Consider the following 18471-nt stretch of genomic DNA (forward strand, 5'->3'; position numbering starts at 1 on the left):
ATTATTCCTTTCGATGGTGGTCAGCAAATTTTAAACTTTTGCTTTAAACTTTCGGTGAGTCAGTTTAAAAATTTATACTTAATCTTTCGAGGGTCAGTAATTTTACTTACTAATCTTTCGAGGGGTTCAGTAAATTTTACTATTTATTATCTTTTTCGAGGTCAGTAATTTACTATTATTTTTATCGGAGGTCAGTAAATTTTCGTTACTACTTAATTTCTTTTCGAGGTCAAGTTTGGTTTTAAATTTTTATTATTCTTTCAGGTCAGTAAATTTTACTTTTTTACTATCTTGGGGCCGAGGTCAAGGTAAAAATTTTTTGTAACTACGTATTCTTTCGAGGTTTCAGTAAAATTTTTACTTTACGAACTTTTCATTTCGGAGGCAGTAAAATTTTAATAACTAATCTTTTCAGAGGTCAGGTTAAAAAATTTTACTACTTAATCTTTTCGAGGTCAGTAAATTTTTACTTTTTATTTCTTTTTCGAAGGCGTTTCAGTAAAATTTTTTAACTTTTTTTTACTAAATCATTTCAGAAGGTGTCGGTAAAATTTTCAATTTTTTTTAAGTTTAATCGTTTCTGAGGGCGTCAGTAAATTTTACTAAGTTATTTCCTTTCGTGGAGGGTCAGTTAAATTTTACTTTACTTAAGTTTCTTTTTTTTCCGAGGTCAGTTAAAAATTTTAACTTAACTAAACCTTTCGGAGGGTCCAGTGTAAATTTTTTACTTACTAATCTTTGGAGGTCAGTAAAAATTTTATTTGTTTTTTACTAGTTAGTCCTTCCAGGGGTCCAGTAAAATTTTTTAACTATTATTTTCTTTTGAGGTCAGTAAATTTTACTACTAATCTTTCGAGGTCAGTAAATTTTACTACTAATCTTTCGAGGTCAGTAAATTTTACTACTAATCTTTCGAGGTCAGTAAATTTTACTATTATTCTTTCGAGGTCAGTAAATTTTTAAAATTTTTATTTATTCTTTTCGAGGTTTCAGTAAATTTTACTACTAATCTTTCGAGGTCAGTCAATTTTACTATTATTCTTTCGAGGTCAGTAAATTTTACTACTAATCTTTCGAGGTCAGTAAATTTTACTACTAATCTTTCGAGGTCAGTAAATTTTACTACTAATCTTTCGAGGTCAGTAAATTTTACTATTATTCTTTCGAGGTCAGTAAATTTTACTACTAATCTTTCGAGGTCGGTAAATTTTACTACTAATCTTTCGAGGTCAGTAAATTTTACTATTATTCTTTCGAGGTCAGTAAATTTTACTATTATTCTTTCGAGGTCAGTAAATTTTACTACTAATCTTTCGAGGTCAGTAAATTTTACTACTAACCTTTCGAGGTCAGTAAATTTTACTACTAATCTTTCGAGGTCAGTAAATTTTACTACTAACCTTTCGAGGTCAGTAAATTTTACTACTAATCTTTCGAGGTCAGTAAATTTTACTATTATTCTTTCGAGGTCAGTAAAAATTTTCCACTACTAACCTTTTTCGGGGAGGTCAAGTAAATTGTACTACTATCTTTCGAGGTCCCAGTAAATTTTGACTATTATTTTTTTTCGAGGTCAGTAAATTTTTACTACTAACCTTTCGAGGTCAGTTAAATTTTTTTGACTACTAACTCTTTCGAGTCAGTAAAAAAATTCTTACTACTACTGTTTTGAGGTCAGTAAATTTTACTTCTAATCTTTCGAGGTCAGTAAATTCTACTACTACTGTTTCGAGGTCAGTAAATTTTACACCTACTGTTTCGAGGTCAGTACATTTTACCACTAACCTTTCGAGGAGAGTAAATTTTACTACTATTCTTTCGAGGTCAATAAATTTTGCTGCTAATATTTCGAGGTCAATAAAATTAACTACTAACTTTTCGAGGTCAGTCAATTTTATAACTAACATTTCGTGGTCAGTAAATTTTACTACTATTCTTACGAGGTCAGTAAATTTATATGCGTGCATTATTCATGATAAAATTCATTTAAGCTTGGTTGAGAAAAATAGTCCCCAAACCTGCAAATATTGGTTCTCTAAATACATATGTAAAGTGAAAAAAAAGGCTTTGCTTCCAGAAGCCTTTTTTACGCGACAGTCAAATAAACTGTAGAATCATCCTCCTCTCTCCCGCAATGGATTTGAAACTAGGATGTTTTGAGTTTAAATGTCCCGAAATTCGTTGAGTTTGAACTCTCTCTCTCTCTCTCTCTCTCTCTCGTCTCTCTCTCTATATATATATATATATATATATATATATATATATTATATATATATATTTTATATATGTAGGCCCTAGGGTTTTTGATTAATAATATATTGCCTAAGGAATTTGGAGAACAGTGAGAAGCAACGACCCGAGAAAGCTGATGAATGAGTATTCTATGGGTGACGTGAGATAATACTGCTTAGTTAAACAAGTCAATGCACGACAGTTTATTAACTATTCTCAAAGTGCCTTTGTGAAACTGGATGCAGCTAGAATCGTGAGGCGCTAACGAAGTGTGCGTTCGTATGTGCGTGTGTGCCTCTTCTCTTTAATAGTTTCATACGCAAGTCTATGGGGGGATTTTTGATAGAGGCGTCTTCGAGAGAAAGGCAAGATGCCGTGGCGCTCGCCGGGAGTTTTTTATTAAGTGTGCTTAAGTGTCCGGTTGCTTGGGTGAGTGTTGAAGTGTTTTAGCCGAAGGCTGGCTTATTATCTATTTGACATTTTTTATGATGATATCCAATATTTAACCTCTGATTGCTAAACTTATGTGTACTTACTGGGATGTGTTCTGTGTCTTTGAAACAGACGGTTCTGGCAGAACTGGCAATGGGACCGACAGAGAGTTCCCAGAGGGGTGTAGACTTTTTGGTGACTAATGATGACTACCATTACTATTAGACATTTTACTGTTCGGGGTTTTTTGAGTTAGTCTGTAAGACTTGATTACTTGATTGATTAATTATTTATTCATTGTTAATAAATGTTTATTTTGATGATGCGACTCTCTCATTTTCATTACCTGTTAGAGTGGAGAGAAAGAGGTGTCGGTGCTAGAGAGAGAGAGAGATTGCTTAGAGAGAGAGAGAGAGAGAGAGAGAGAGAGAGGCTGTGTGTAATACTGTGTGTTTGCCTTCCGTTCGTGCTACAAACGCTTACCTAATTAATGCGGGAATCTCCCCATTACAGAATTTGTGGCTATTCGTTTAAAAAGTGGTATAAAACAGTTTTTTTTTATGCCTAGGAACGCCAATGTAGAGATGGGTGACCAGTTAAAAAATAAAAGGGTTATGGGTTATGGCTTAGCGATAGTTTTCGAACGACAAAGCCTTTGTGGGATTGTGGAAAATTGTTAGATCTCGGTTGTTAAGTGAAAAGGGGTAGAGAAATATCCATCCGTGGGATGTGGGATGAGGAAAGAAATTCTATTGGAGTCATCAGATTTGCCCGTACCGAGATTCTTCAGGGCGTGAGAGCAACTCAGTCTGGTTTGTGAGTGAGAGTTGCCAGGTGCCATCTCGCCGATCGCGTTTACATTGTGCCGACGAGATTTACGTATTCTATGCGAATTCCAAGTTCTTTTTGTTCCCATTATGGAGTGGTAAGTGTTAAAAACTATTGTTTTGAAGGGGGGGTTGTTTTAAATATTTCAGTGTAATGGGATTGGTTCAAGAGGTCAAAAAATTTTCTTTCTTTCTTTCCCCATAGTAGCAAAGTGATGTGTTTTCTTTATTCGCGCCTGTTTATAATAGACGTATTCGTCTTTGTTTAATATGAGGGTGTATAAGATATATTTATACATGTGAACTGTGCTTAGATAAGCATATTTGGCTTAGAGACAGAGCAGCCACAATTTCACGGGCTCAGCAGATTTCTGCTTACCGCGCAGAGAGGCGCGTTGCATTGTGGGTACTGCATGCCTCGAGAGGGCATTGCGAGGGTACTGGCATGCCTCGGGTGATAGTTGCATGGAGGATACTACTGGCCTCCCTAAGAGGGGATTGCGAGATGGGCACTAGTGTATACCTTGGGAGGGGGTCCTCAGACACTGTTCAAGGGGAGATGGGTACTACCAGTGTATGCCTCGGGGGAATGTTCTGCCGCTTGACTGAGGGGTTGTTCTAACGGGGGGAGAAACTTTTTTTTTTCTGAGTGTGGGGGAACTCCCCCTTTCCTTTTTTTTTCTTTGTCGGGCTGTTGAAGACAAGTCTGGCCTTGACAATGAAATGCTAAGATATCAGCTGATTGATTAGTTGATGAAGTGAAACGCCCGTAGAGTCTTTTTTTTTAGAAAAGAGATATTTTTTTTCTCTCTTGGAGGAAGAGAAAAGGAAATAAAAGAGAATTGAAATGCATTGTATGGGTGTATGTTTTCTTTGTGCCTTGAAAGACACAAATATAATGGGGAGACACAGATTATTGTTATTTTTTTTATTGTGTTGGAGGGATTACTTTGAAAATGGTGCCGAATGGTAATGCCCGGTGCCGTGAATGTGGCAATGGTGTTGCATCTGGAGAAATTGTGTGTCATGAGGTTCAGCAATACTGTTGTAAGCTATTTTGAATTTCGCCCTTATTTGAGATCTTTGCAAGATTTGTTGTTATGGAGAGTTATTATTATTATCAATAATTATTATACTTGAGATGTGTCACGGGAGGGTTGCTTAAGTATAATTATCATTACGGGAGACTTGTTTTACGAGAGATTTGAGATATTTCATGGGAGATTAGTTGATAATTATTACAGATAATTATTCATGGAGAATTATTACAATAATTGATGGGAGAAGTCTTGTCTTAATTATTTGTTGAGTTTTTGTAACTTTGGAGAATATTTCAGTGATTCGTGATGATGAGTTTTGCTGAATCTTGATGAATCTGGCTGAATCTTGGTGAATTGTGTTGAATCTTGTTGAACTCTTGCTGAGTTTTGTGCTGAATTTCTTGGAGAATGGACAAGCATTAACATTGGTGATATTTTTTTTATACCGATACTGGTGATTTTGATGACAGCAATTTTTTTGGTGATTTTGTGATGATATTTCTGATACTGATTTTTTTTATACTAATACGTGGGTGTTGTAATACTATATCAAGGGTGGTAAAATCTTTTTTTGAATTTGGGTGGAACTAACAACACATTATTTTAGTTTTTTTCCTTTTTTTTATGAGTTCAGCAGATAATTGCTTGACATCTAGTGAGTCGCGGGAGATAGTTAACAGTGCCGTTGATTTTTCTTTCTCCTTTTTTGGAAGTTAGCCATCGCTGACACAAGTTTTTTTTACCAAGGGTGAATTTGAATTTGTTTTTTCTCTCCAGTTAGTGTGAATATTATCTCACTTCATGACTTAGAGTCATTGTTCGGGAACGTGTTTGTGTTTCAGCTATTTGATGCTGTAGAGAAATATATGGGAGATTTTTTTGCATGTTTTGAATGCATATGTAATGGCACTACATTTTTTCTTTGGATATTTGTGTTCCAGAAATTGTGAGTTTTCTTGCACAATACATTTGTTGTATTTGTGACAACTTTGTGAGAGATAGGAAACTTGGTTAGTTTTCTAGTGACCTATGTTGTAGTGCATATGGAGAAGTCTTGGCTAAGACACTGTGAATTTGGAATTCTGTTATAATAAGTTGTGGCACATTGGTGATTTTTTCTAGAATTTTCTAGACAGTTTTATTTGCCGAGTTTTTGCCCTTTTTTAGCAGTTAGGCTAAACGGAGAGAGTCTTATAGTTTTTGACTATAACATTGAGTTATTCCCTGGAGAATTGAGATATATAATTGGAGTTATAATTGAGATATATTACTTGGAGTCATAATTGGAGGTATATATTATTTTGGAGTTATAATTTGAGATATAATATATTGGAGATATATTTTTGACCATTTTTGATATTTGCCAATAATGGTGATGAGAGCTATGTTTAGTTCAATTATTTTGCAGCCATCTTTGTTGCAAATGGAGACACATATTTGGAGATTATGGGGAAATATTTGTGAGTGTGTGTGTTAGTTGCCATGAGTGCACATTTTTTTTTTTTGAGATATATTTTTGGAGCCTTGTTTTATTCCACATGGAGTATTGGTGAAATAGAGGTAAATATTTTGTATTTGCCGAAATAGAGGTGATTATTCTCTATTCTTAGAGTGGTGTCCTTTTTTCATTAACATGTGGCTATTGGAGAAATAAGAGAGAAATATAAGGGGGTTGGTTATTAACCAAACGGAGGAAATATTTTTTATAACCGGAGTGGTGTTCTTATGTCTCATATTTATATATGGAGTTGGAATTAATCTTGGGCGGGTGACCCTTTTTTTTGTGGTTATGGGAGTTTTTTCGAGCCAAGAGAAGATTTCTGTGGTTCTCTTTTTTGGTTTCATGACTATTTAGAGGCGAGTAGCATTACTGCATTACGAGTCCTATGAAGATGTGTGTGTATTTTTTATGTTCACAAGTGTGTTATTTTGAAGGCATATAATTGGGGCAAAGTCATGTTGAGAGAATAGGTCTTTGAGACAAAATTTTTGAACACATTAGTCATATCCTGGAGTTAATTCTGTGAAATGTGTCAGTTAGACCTTTTTCTTTGAGAATCATGAGTTTTCCAAACTTGTGTGTCTGACTAGACAATTTTTGTGCTGCTGTTTGAGCATACGTCTGCAGGCGATTTTTCTGCTGACAAGCGATGTGATGAGCCGTGTGCTGACTTTTCCTCTGATGATGATAGCTCAGAGTTTTTGCAATATCTGGAAATGTTGACAATAGCATTTCACGAAAGCGCATGTGTGAGAGTTTGCTTTCTGGCAAATTCCATAACTTTACATGGAGCATTTCTTGGGGAAAACGCGGGGGGTTATGCATCTTATACATGTATTATGTATTTTGTGATTGGGGAAATCTACTTGTGATTATCCTTTTTTTTATTATTTTTCTTCCTTTTCCTATGAAAGATGTAATTTACCGGGAGATGTAATTTATCGAGGGTTGTTACTTACGTAAAAGGGAGTTTGACATTAAGTCTTATTGTGATTAATTGTATGAGCAGTAAGGGGTTTTTGCTGTTAAACATTGGAGATTTTTACTGATTTTGTGGGTTGTTCAAATATCAGAGCTTGAGAGAACATTTTTGGGTCTGGGTGTGTTACGTGATTCTTTTTTTTTTTTTCTCCTTGGGCTCATTACGATTTTTTCTTTTTTTTTTCTCTTGTGAGAACATTCGGGTTTGAAATGTGAGTGCAGAATTCCGTGGAGTTGCTGTGATTTCTGAGTTGTGTGTGTGCTGATGTGTGAGTTTGGAGAATTGAGTTGGAGAACTTGATGTTTCTTTTCCTTTGAGAGTTGTGATAATGACTTATGATTTAGTAGTCATATTAAAGGGAGTTAATTGGGAGACGTTCAGTTAGTATTTCTGACTTTTTGAGATCATTGTTTGATAGAAGTGGTATGTCTGGGTTAATTTTCTTAGATTGACCAATGACTCGACTGACATACTAACACACCAAAAAAGTCATTTCCCAACGCCAGCAAGACGTCCACCAGCCATGCAGAGAGGATGCTGCCGTGTTGACCGTGGTGATTACGAGAGTCTACAGAGTTCAACGTGTCTTTTGGGGATCTGCAGAAGTCGTGAGATGTCTTCTACAATGAGGGAGGCATTCCGTCTTCCTACAGTCTACTGTCTGTGCAGCAAGTTGCAGACAAGCACAGAGGGATATTCAAGAATCCGAAATGCAGAAAACATGAGAGAAAATGCGTCTAGTGTTATTTGGAGATTAAAGCATAATATACTTTATTTCATAATGCCAGAGACGTGCAGTTATTACTTATATTTTATTTTGAGCCGGCCAGTGTGTTTTATATTATATAAGCTATTTTGCTAGGCAGGGGCTAGCGTGGTAGTGGCCGAGCCATGTAGGCCTAGGGTTTTTGATTAATAATATATTGCCTATGGAATGTGGAGAACAGTGAGAAGCAACGACCCGTGAAAGCTGATGAATGAGTATTCTATGGGTGACGTGAGATAATACTGCTTAGTTAGACAAGTCAATGCACGACAGTTTATTAACTCTTCTCAAAGTGCCTTTGTGAAACTGGATGCAGCTAGAATCGTGAGGCGCTAACGAAGTGTGCGTTTGTATGTGCGTGTGCGCCTCTTCCCTTTAATAGTTTCATACGCAAGTCTATGGGGGGATTTTTGATAGAAGCGTCTTCGAGAGAAAGGCAAGATGCCGTGGCGCTCGCCGGAGTTTTTTATTAAGTGTGCTTAAGTGTCCGGTTGCTTGGGTGAGTGTTGAAGTGTTTTAGCCGAAGGCTGGCTTATTATCTATTTGACATTTTTTATGATGATATCCAATATTTAACCTCTGATTGCTAAACTTATGTGTACTTACCGGGATGTGTTCTGTGTCTTTGAAACAGACGGTTCTGGCAGAACTGGCAATGGGACCGACAGAGAGTTCCCAGAGGGGTGTAGACTTTTTGGTGACTAATGATGACTACCATTACTATTAGACATTTTACTGTTCGGGGTTTTTTGAGTTAGTCTGTAAGACTTGATTACTTGATTGATTAATTATTTATTCATTGTTAATAAATGTTTATTTTGATGATGCGACTCTCTCATTTTCATTACCTGTTAGAGTGGAGAGAAAGAGGTGTCGGTGCTAGAGAGAGAGAGATTGCTTAAAGAGAGAGAGAGAGAGAGAGAGAGAGAGAGAGAGAGAGAGAGAGGCTGTGTGTAATACTGTGTGTTGGTGTACCTTCCGTTCGTGCTACACGCTTACCTAATGTAATGTGGGAATCTCCCCATTACATATATATATATACGTATATATAAATATATATATATACACATATATATACAATAGGCTCCACAGTGATACTGTGTATATATGTGTCTCATGCATATATATATATATATATATTATATATATATATATATATATATATATATATATATATATATTTATAAATAGTCTGTGTGCGTGTATGTGTGTGACATGCGCAGAGATTACTTTATTTCAAAACTGGTAGTGAATCGTTTCAGCACGTAAATGCAGAACGTTGTATTTCACACAAAAAAAAAAAAAAAAAAAAAAAAAAAAAAAAAAAAAAGTCTCCGGAAGGAATTTTGATTAATAGCCAGGATGGCTTGAACCTGAGCTCCTATGAATATGCAACTGCCTGATAATTAAAAATGCCCTGAATTCAAAAGGGGTTCTTTACATGCAAAGGGTTGAATGTAGACACATCAGTCTTTTGTTACACGAAGAGTAAGCGCTATATTCGTACGACTGTCCTTTTTAATATCTCAAATATAGTTGGGTACATTTATTCATGTACTAATAAGGGAGCATTTGCATATTTGGGACATGCAGGAAAATACCTTTACATTACGTAATGCTGTACTACTATAACTTCTACAGAGGAGTGTTGTTCGAAAAATAAAAAATATGAATCACCCGAAATTGGGAATTATTGCAAAAAGAAAATATAGATAAGAATAGAAACTAATAATTAAAAAAAAGGAAATTACTTATGGAACAAGTTTTTGGTTTGAATTTCTCTTGCTGAGTTTCCTGTCTACATTATAATACTTCAGAATAAGCACGAGGAGAAAATGATAACAAAATATTGAAGAAAAAAAAATTATCAGTTGGGTTTATATGTATATATACATATATTTATTATATATAAATATATATATATAAATATATCTGTTTATACACAATATTATAATACAGATGTATAATAGATATATAAATATATAGAATATATATATATATATATATATATATATATATATATATATATATATATATATATATATATATATACATATATATATATATATCTATATACATACATATATATATATATATATATATATATATATATATATATATATATATACATATATATATATATATATATATATATATTAATATATATATATATATATTGTATATATATACATAGATATATATAGTATATATATTAACTCTAGTTAAACCAATGCATATATATATACGGTTTGTTACTCTTGTTAGCAAAAAAAACATTCACACGAATGAACATAGACAATTACAGTCTCGACGCTAAAAGGTTTAGTAAAATTTGCATTAAAGAAAAGGGAAATATGAAACGGCCGTAATGGAAAGAACCATGAAATACTAAAGTGGGTAAGAATATGAACTTTCTAACAAACACCCCCCCCCCCCCCCTATCTCTCTCTCTCCTCTCTCTCTCAACAAAAACCTAACGTGGGACGTAATTGATGATAATATCTTAATCAACCATTTTATGAAGACCAGTACTACTGCACACCATCAACGATCCTCCCCAGAGCAACTGGTAAACAACCACAAAAGTCAATATAATAATAAGTCAAACGGTCGAGAAAATAAAAATCTTGTTCCTAAAGAAAGAAAAACTGCTGCAGTATCGCCCTTAATGATGCTAAGACCTAACATTCTTTTGAAAACTGAAGATATCTGAATGTCAATTATGCCTAGTTGGGCGTTTCTGGCAAACAACTTTTGGTTCTGAGATATTTCTCAAAAATGTGTATGTACTTTTTATGGGGCTTCAATCTATGCTTTACAATGTGAGTTATTTCGCTTTAATATTGTACAAAATCCCCTAGTTATCTGTTTTATTATTAGCTTTTGCTATCTGAAAATGATATTTAATAATAACAAAAAAAACTCGGTCTTAAACAGTCCCCCCCCCCCGCCCAACAACCACACAATCATTTTTCGTCTTACAATTATCAAGAAAACTGTCACATAATTAATAAATATCAATAAACATTTAAAAGCACTTCATGAAATATCAATAATAACCTTAACAAATCAGTAAGGAATCGTTAATGATGAAAAATTGTAATTACTACAAATATGATGTCAAAATTGAACACTGTCACACACAGGTAATAAACAATATATAATAAGGAGTAAGCTAATAATAATAAAAGAACTCTACGAATAATGATTAATGATGAGCATGATCTTCAGTAATGAAAAAAAAATCTAAAATATTAATACAGTCTAACATCGTTAAAAAGCACTAATAATTAAGGAGTAAATTAATTATAATTCTAACAAAACCTGTGAATGCTATTTAATCGGGGCATGATGGTGCGTAAAGCTAAACGGAAATAAAATAATTTCCAAATAACACAAATTATTTCCTTATCAATATTATCCTAATAAACGTGAAGCATATGAAAACATAACCCTAACATACTTGATAATAATGATTGACGATAAAGATAACAGTGATTATCGTATAAAAATACTCGTTCATGAAATGGAGAAGAATGACAAAGATGGATAATGAAAAAAAAAAAAAATACTCACCAAGACTTGAGAAGTTTCAATCTTGCTTATTATTTTTGCAGAGTAGTCAGTTGTATCAATCCATAATCAAGCAGAGGCCATCAAAAAGGGAGTGAGAGAGGAGGGTGATGTCAAAAAGACCTCACCACAATTTGCGTTCGTAGCATTGAATATGTCTACCGAGAAAGTCCCAAGTGACAGACCCATTCGTCGTTACTGAATTTGGCAGCCTTCAGGACACTGCTTCACTGAAGCCATAGGCATTTCATTACGCTGTGGCTATAATTCTTGTTGGAGGGGAGAGACTTCTGTTCCAGCAAGCCATCCGTCGATGGCAACGGAAGCTTTCGAGGGCCACTCACTGAGGTGGAAGCCAAAACAGTGGCAGTTAGGGGTTGGTTTGCCACTGCAGTGTCTGGAGCAGTTTTCTTAGTACCAGTCATCCTAACTAAGCTTTCGTAGGACAGGACAATGTTTTTTTATGCAATTTACCACCATTAAGAACTGATGTCTCTAGTCTATTAACACCATTTTCCTCCTTTTTCCTGCGGTACGGGGTGTTGTGTTCACCCTCACTAGGCCGATAAAAGGTACCACAGGACTTTGACCAGAGTTGCAGGTGTCACTGGCTTCCAAACTGGATGGGTGTGGCACTCATACCACAAGCATGGGGCTGCTAAAGGCACAAGGGGATGGACCATCACATTCTGCATCACTATCAATGCCACAGGGAAGCACCCACTACTCACCATCCGTCGTGTCACTGTCACCGGAATCGTGATGAGATGTCCCCCCCCCCCCCCCCTGTCACTACTTCTCTTTTATATCAACGTTTTCCGCTTCACCCTCACTTATTATAACAATATTCGCATAATCACAACACCGCCACCATTATTTATTAACGGAAAAGGGCTTTTACCTTCACTAGTAATATCATCTGGACACGAAACATCATGCAAAATGTCTACCTTAACCGCCAAGAAACCCATGCACAAACGCTCTTTTCATCTTCGCTTTTTGTGACATTATCCGGTTCTGCCCACAATATCAAATACTACCATACGTTCTTCATTGGCTAAACTCATTGTAGCGATAATATTATCACTCGAAAATAAAAAATACTATTGCTAATAGCGATCGATAGCTCGTGTACGTCAGAATCACATTTGTTCGCGGCGGCTGTTCAATGCGCTGTGACGTAACATTAGTTCGCATGACATTAATCCCTTATAACGGAACACCAGGAACAAGGCGTTGATTAATTGGTGGGCGACATAATATGATGTATAATATTATTCTCGATACGTGAAGAGGCGAAACTCTACTAATGACTTAACCTATAGGTAGTCATACTCAAAGCTGACACACCATGATTATTTTCGAATCGTCCAAAAAAATGTTGGACTCTAAGTAAAATGATTAACGTAGTTGCCAGGTAGTGTTAGAATATTTCCGATATGATTTCCAAAATGTCATATATGCCGTTAAGTTTCTGAATTCACACCTAACGTTATGCTCTCTTTTTCACCATTCATTAATCGATGCGGGATATGTTACAAGGTTGGCAGTACCAGTATACCACCTAAAGGTTAATAAGAGCTACAGGCAACTGTTAATTAAAGAAAACGGGTCCTTATTCTACGATGTGTAACTCTCTGATTCATTTAAATGTATCATTTTTACGAGCTAAACAATCTAGCCTTCTCGAGCGTCTATTGGCAGTGACCCATCCATTAGGTCTCTAGTGATTGTCCAAAACTGGTTGGGAGTTAATTATATGTTGTTGAGTGTAATCGTGAGAACTGAACGGATGGAGAAGAGGCAGCAGCAGCATTATTAGCAGTATCATGCAAGCTTGTCCTTAAATATCTAATGTGAAGCCATGCTCAAACCACGATTGCGCAAGCTTTCGTTCAAGTCTCCAGCTGACTGCTAATTATGCTGCATATTTGTGGTTTCTATGAATGCGAACAGCTTTATTTGATAAAATAAGGCCTAGTATGTTTCATGCCAGTGAGATCTATCGTGCACATCCAAATCAGAAGAAAATATTACGCGGAGCTGAATTGCGGAGCTGAATTGCGTTCGACAAAATATACAAAAAACGTTTTCTTAACAATATGATAATATTCATGAACTACAACACTACCATTTAGATTAATCGTACTTTATCATTTTTGAGCTTTACGCTGAAAATAAATAAATGAATACGAAACTAAATCTTAGCTAGAACGCATCCTCCAATGTCTACGGTTGGGCTTTCCTCGTTCTTAGGCCTATGCGTGTTAGCGTTCTTTACTTGCTAAAAGTTATTTACACTTAACTTCCACATTTGTATGCTGACAATTAATGGCTGGGAAGAATATGAAGTTATCTACACAAGCTCGGAAGTCAAATTAGCTTATGCATCAATGATACACCAAAATTAAGCTGGATGTTTAAGACAATACATTCTTCGTTTAAAAAAAAAAATCTGATACACAGACCTTGCTATTAAAATTAATATAATTTCTGATATGATTTTAATAATCTTCATACTTTATTATTCAAAGAACCGGCAATTTAATAGATACTTTAGCATATTACATTACAACTCAGACGTCTTAGAGTTTTTGTTAGGCCTATAAATCATTATTGCTGGATGTTGAAGCATGTCTTCAAACTCCAAATGTCAAAGGAAACTATTTATTATTCATATTCAAATTTGGAAAATTTTGTTGTAACTGCCGAGCTTGTTATATATATATATATATATATATATATATATATATATATATATATATATATATATATTCAGTTGTATTCCACATAGGAAAATGAAAAAAGGTATATCTCAGAAAATGCCCAACAGTTTCGTCCTCCAATGGACCTCTTCTTAATAAACGCTCCAAGAAGAGGTCCATTGGAGGACGAAACTGTTGGGCATTTTCTGAGATATACCTTTTTTGCATTTTCCTAGGTTGGAAATACAACTGAATTACTATATCTTCGTGCCTAAGAAGATTACCAGTACTTATATATATATATATATTATAATATATTAATATTATATATATATATAGATATAACATATATATATATATATATATATATATTATACACTGTATGTGCACCACCGTAGCGGTGGCAAGTTGTAGGCGCTGGCGTTGGTGTTGCCTGCCAACATCATGACACCGTGCTTTGAAGACGGCAACGCTAAAAAACAAAGTAATTTTACATATATACGAATGATGCCATATTTACCCACAGGATTAATAATGTTAGCAGTGAATTTAAAAACTTATCGGCGTAAATGCCACTGGAAATAATGATTTAAAAAACTAACACTTCTTGGCAACTATGCAACCTTCTACTATGCGTCTGAGGATTTGAATGATGCAGAAATAACCATGTGTCAGGTCTGAACATGAATATTACCTATAGATGAAGTCATTAGTAGAGTTTGGCCTCTTCATCGATCGAGAATAATGTTATTCGCCATACTATGCCGCCCAGCAATTAATCCGCATTCCGCGCCATGTTCCTGGTGGGCCGTTATAAGGGATTAATGTCATGTGAACTAATGTCATGTCACGTCAGTGACTCCCATTGAACAATCTTCCGCTGCCGCGTAAAATTCCGGCTCCATTATCAATCGCTATTATCGTAGGTATTTTTTTTTTTTCGAGTGATAATATTACCGGTATAGTGTGTTAAGACAACGTAGACTGTGTGGAGGTATTCGATATCGTGGGCAGAACCGGATAATGTCACAAAAAGCGAAAATGAAAAGAACTTTTGTGCATCGGTGACGTCGACGGTCAAGGTAGTAGACAATTTGGATTTATGGATGGTTGGTGTCCAGATGATAGTGCTAGTGATGGTGAAGGCCCTGTTCCCGGTAAGAAATCATGGTGGCGGTGTTGTGATTGGGCAAGGCATCGTTATTCGTTATAATAGGTGAGGGTGAAGAGAAAAACATTGATATAGTACTAAGAGGCAGCGAGAATTCAAGTAGGTGTGAAATGGAAGGGAACATAGGAGGTTATCTCATGACGATCACGATTCGGGTGACAGTGACACGACGGATGGTGAGTGGGTGCGTCCCTGTGATAGAGATAGTGATGCAGAATGTGATGGTCCATCCGTTTGTGCCTTTAGCAGCCCCATGCTTGTGGTATGGGTGCCACACCCTTGCAGTTTGGAAGCCAGTGCCACCACCAACTCGGGTCTCCGTCCTGTGGTACCTTTTATCAGCCTAGTGAGGGTGAATATCCATTGCCGCAGGAAAAAGGAGGAAAAGGTGTTAGTAGACCTGAAACACGAGTTCCCAATTGTGGTAAATTGCATAAAAAACCTTGCTCTGTCCTACGAAAGCTTAGTTAAGATGACTGGTACTAAGAAAACTGCTCCAGACACTGCAGTGGCAAACCAACCCCGAACAGCCACTGTTTTGGCTTCCTCAGTAAATGGCCCACGAAAGCTTCCGTTGCCGTCGACAGATGGCTTGCTGGAACAGATGTCCCTCACCGCCAACAAGAAGTAAAGCCACAGAGTAATGAAATACAATGGCTTCAGTGAAGCAGCGTCCTGAGGGCTGGTAAATTCAGCAACGACGACTGGGTCTATCATTATGGACTTTCAAGGTAGACAGATTCCATGCCATCGTCTCCCTGATTATAGCTTGGCGGGCTACGAACGCAAATTATGACGGGTCGTTTCGACATTACCCTTCTCAAGTCTTGGTGAGTAAAATGATTTTTTTTTATTGTCCATCTTTTTCATTCCTCTCCATTTCATGACCGAGTATTTTTATGCGTTAATCACTATTATCTTTATTTGTCAGTCATTATCATCAAGTATATTAGGGTTATGTTTTCATATATTTCACGTTTATTAGGATAATAATATTGTTAAGGTGAAATAATTTGTGTTATTTCGAAATTATTGTATTTCCGTGTTCCTTTATGCACCATTATGGGCCGATTAAATAGCATTCACAGGTATTGTTAGAATTATGATTAACTTGCTCCATATTAATTATTAGTGTTTGTTAACGATGCGAGACAGTAGTAATATTTTAGATTTTGTTTTTCATTACTGAAGATCATCCTCATCATTAGTCATTATTCGTAGAGTTGTTTAATTAGTATTGGCTTACTACTTATTTATTATTGTTTATTATTACCTATGTGTGACAGTGTTCAATTTTGTCATTATATTTGTAGTAATCACGATTATTTTCATCATTAATTATTCTCTACTGATTTGTTACGCTTATGTTTGTTGATATTTATTAATTATGCAACAGTTTTCTTGATTGTTTAAGAGGAAAAATTATTGTTTAAGATAGATTTTTTTTGTTATTACTATAAGTCATTGTCAGATAAAAGCTAACAATAAAACCGATATCTTGGGGATTTGATACCATAAAAAAACGAAAAAAATTCACATTGTAAAGCTTAGATTGAAGCCCCATAAAAAGTACATTCACATTTTTGAGAAATATCTCAGAACCAAAAGTTGTTTGCCAAAAACTCCCACCTAGGCATAATTGACATTCAGATATCTTTACTTTTCAAAAGATTGTTAGGTCTTAGCATCATTAAGGGCGATATTGCCGCGGTTTTTCTTTCTTTAGAAACAAGGTTTTTATTTTCTCTACCGGTTGACTTATTATTATATTGACTTTTGTGATTGTTTACCAGTTGCATTGGGCAGTGTCGCCGATGGTGTGCAGTAGTAATGGTCTTCATAAAATGCTTGATTGACATATCATCAGTTACGTCCCACATTAGGTTCTTGTAGAGAGAGAGAGAAGAGAGAGAGAGAGAGAGAGAGAGAGAGAGAGAGAGAGAGAGAGAGGGAGGGTAAAATGAAGAATGTATGATATATATATATATATATATATATATATATATATATATATATATATATATATATATATATTTGTGTGTGTGTGTGTGTGTCTGTGTGTGTGTGTGTGTGTGCGTATGTATGCACATTTATAATATATATATATATATATATATAATATATATATATTTATATATATATATATATATATATATATATATATATATATATATATATATATATATATATATATATTATATATATATATACACACACACAGAGACTTTCACGCGCGTGCATTTTGTTATTTACAAATATTAACTCTATAAATTCCGTTTAATATTGACTTTACCCTATGGAATCGAAATTGATGTGTTCTCTTGATAGTAGACTGGTTGTCACTATATATCGTTGGTGGTCGTCTTTGTTTACATATATATATATATAATATATATATTTATATATATTATATATAATAATAATATATATATTTTATTATATACATATATATATATCATATATAATATATATATATATATATATTCAATTTGAATAAAAGAAAGTTATCATCTCATTTTCCTAACAACACCAGCAGTGTGACAACACTTTTAATCAAGACCGTGTAGCCAACTTCAACTGGGTCCTTCAGAAAATTAACACGGATTATAAACCGTATGAATGTGTGCCCAAGATCTTCTCAAATTACCATTCCACTTAGCGTTAATGTACGTCTCATGTGTGCCAGTGTTTAAAACGCAGACGTTATGGGTCATCCAAGTTCTTAGTTTTCTCTTCGGTTGTTAACAACAGAGAGAGAGAGAGAAAGAGAGAGAGAGAGAGGAGAGAGAGAGAGAGAGAGAGAGAGAGAGAGAGAGAGAATAGTTCATATTCTTACCCATTTTAATATTTCACTGGCTTCCTTCCATTACGGCCGTTGCATATTTTCTTTTTCTCTAATGCAAATTTTACTAAACCTTTTAGCGTCGAGACTGTAATTGTCTGGATTCATTCGTGGAAATGGTTTTTTGCTAACGAGAGTAACAAACAGTTTATGCGTTGGGTTAACTTAACTAGAGCTGTGTTAAGGTTCGTTGTAAATCATATATATATATATGATTTACAACGTGTGTATATATATATATGTATATATATACACACATATACAAATGTATGTATCTAAATGTACGTATATATTCTTATAGGACTTTTCACGAGGACTCCAATTATGCTCGTGCATGATCTTTTGCTCTAACTGTTGTGTTCTATTTTTTTAATTTCCTTCTGGCCATGAATAATTTTAA

At 35.0% G+C, this 18471-nt stretch overlaps 1 long non-coding RNA gene across 1 annotated transcript in view; it reads right to left on the reverse strand.

Moving 5' to 3' along the window:
• The window catches only part of LOC135222152 (uncharacterized), a 107287-nt gene extending 94275 nt beyond the window's left edge, over positions 1–13012 (reverse strand). Inside the window, exon 1 of the long non-coding RNA XR_010316174.1 lies at positions 11357–13012. This is a non-coding gene — a long non-coding RNA (uncharacterized LOC135222152). The remainder of the gene's footprint in view (positions 1–11356) is intronic.
• Positions 13013–18471: the final 5459 nt, after the last annotated feature.

The sequence above is a fragment of the Macrobrachium nipponense genome, chromosome 3, assembly GCF_015104395.2.
Source record: "Macrobrachium nipponense isolate FS-2020 chromosome 3, ASM1510439v2, whole genome shotgun sequence".
In the NCBI taxonomy this organism is placed as follows: Eukaryota; Metazoa; Arthropoda; class Malacostraca; order Decapoda; family Palaemonidae; genus Macrobrachium; species Macrobrachium nipponense.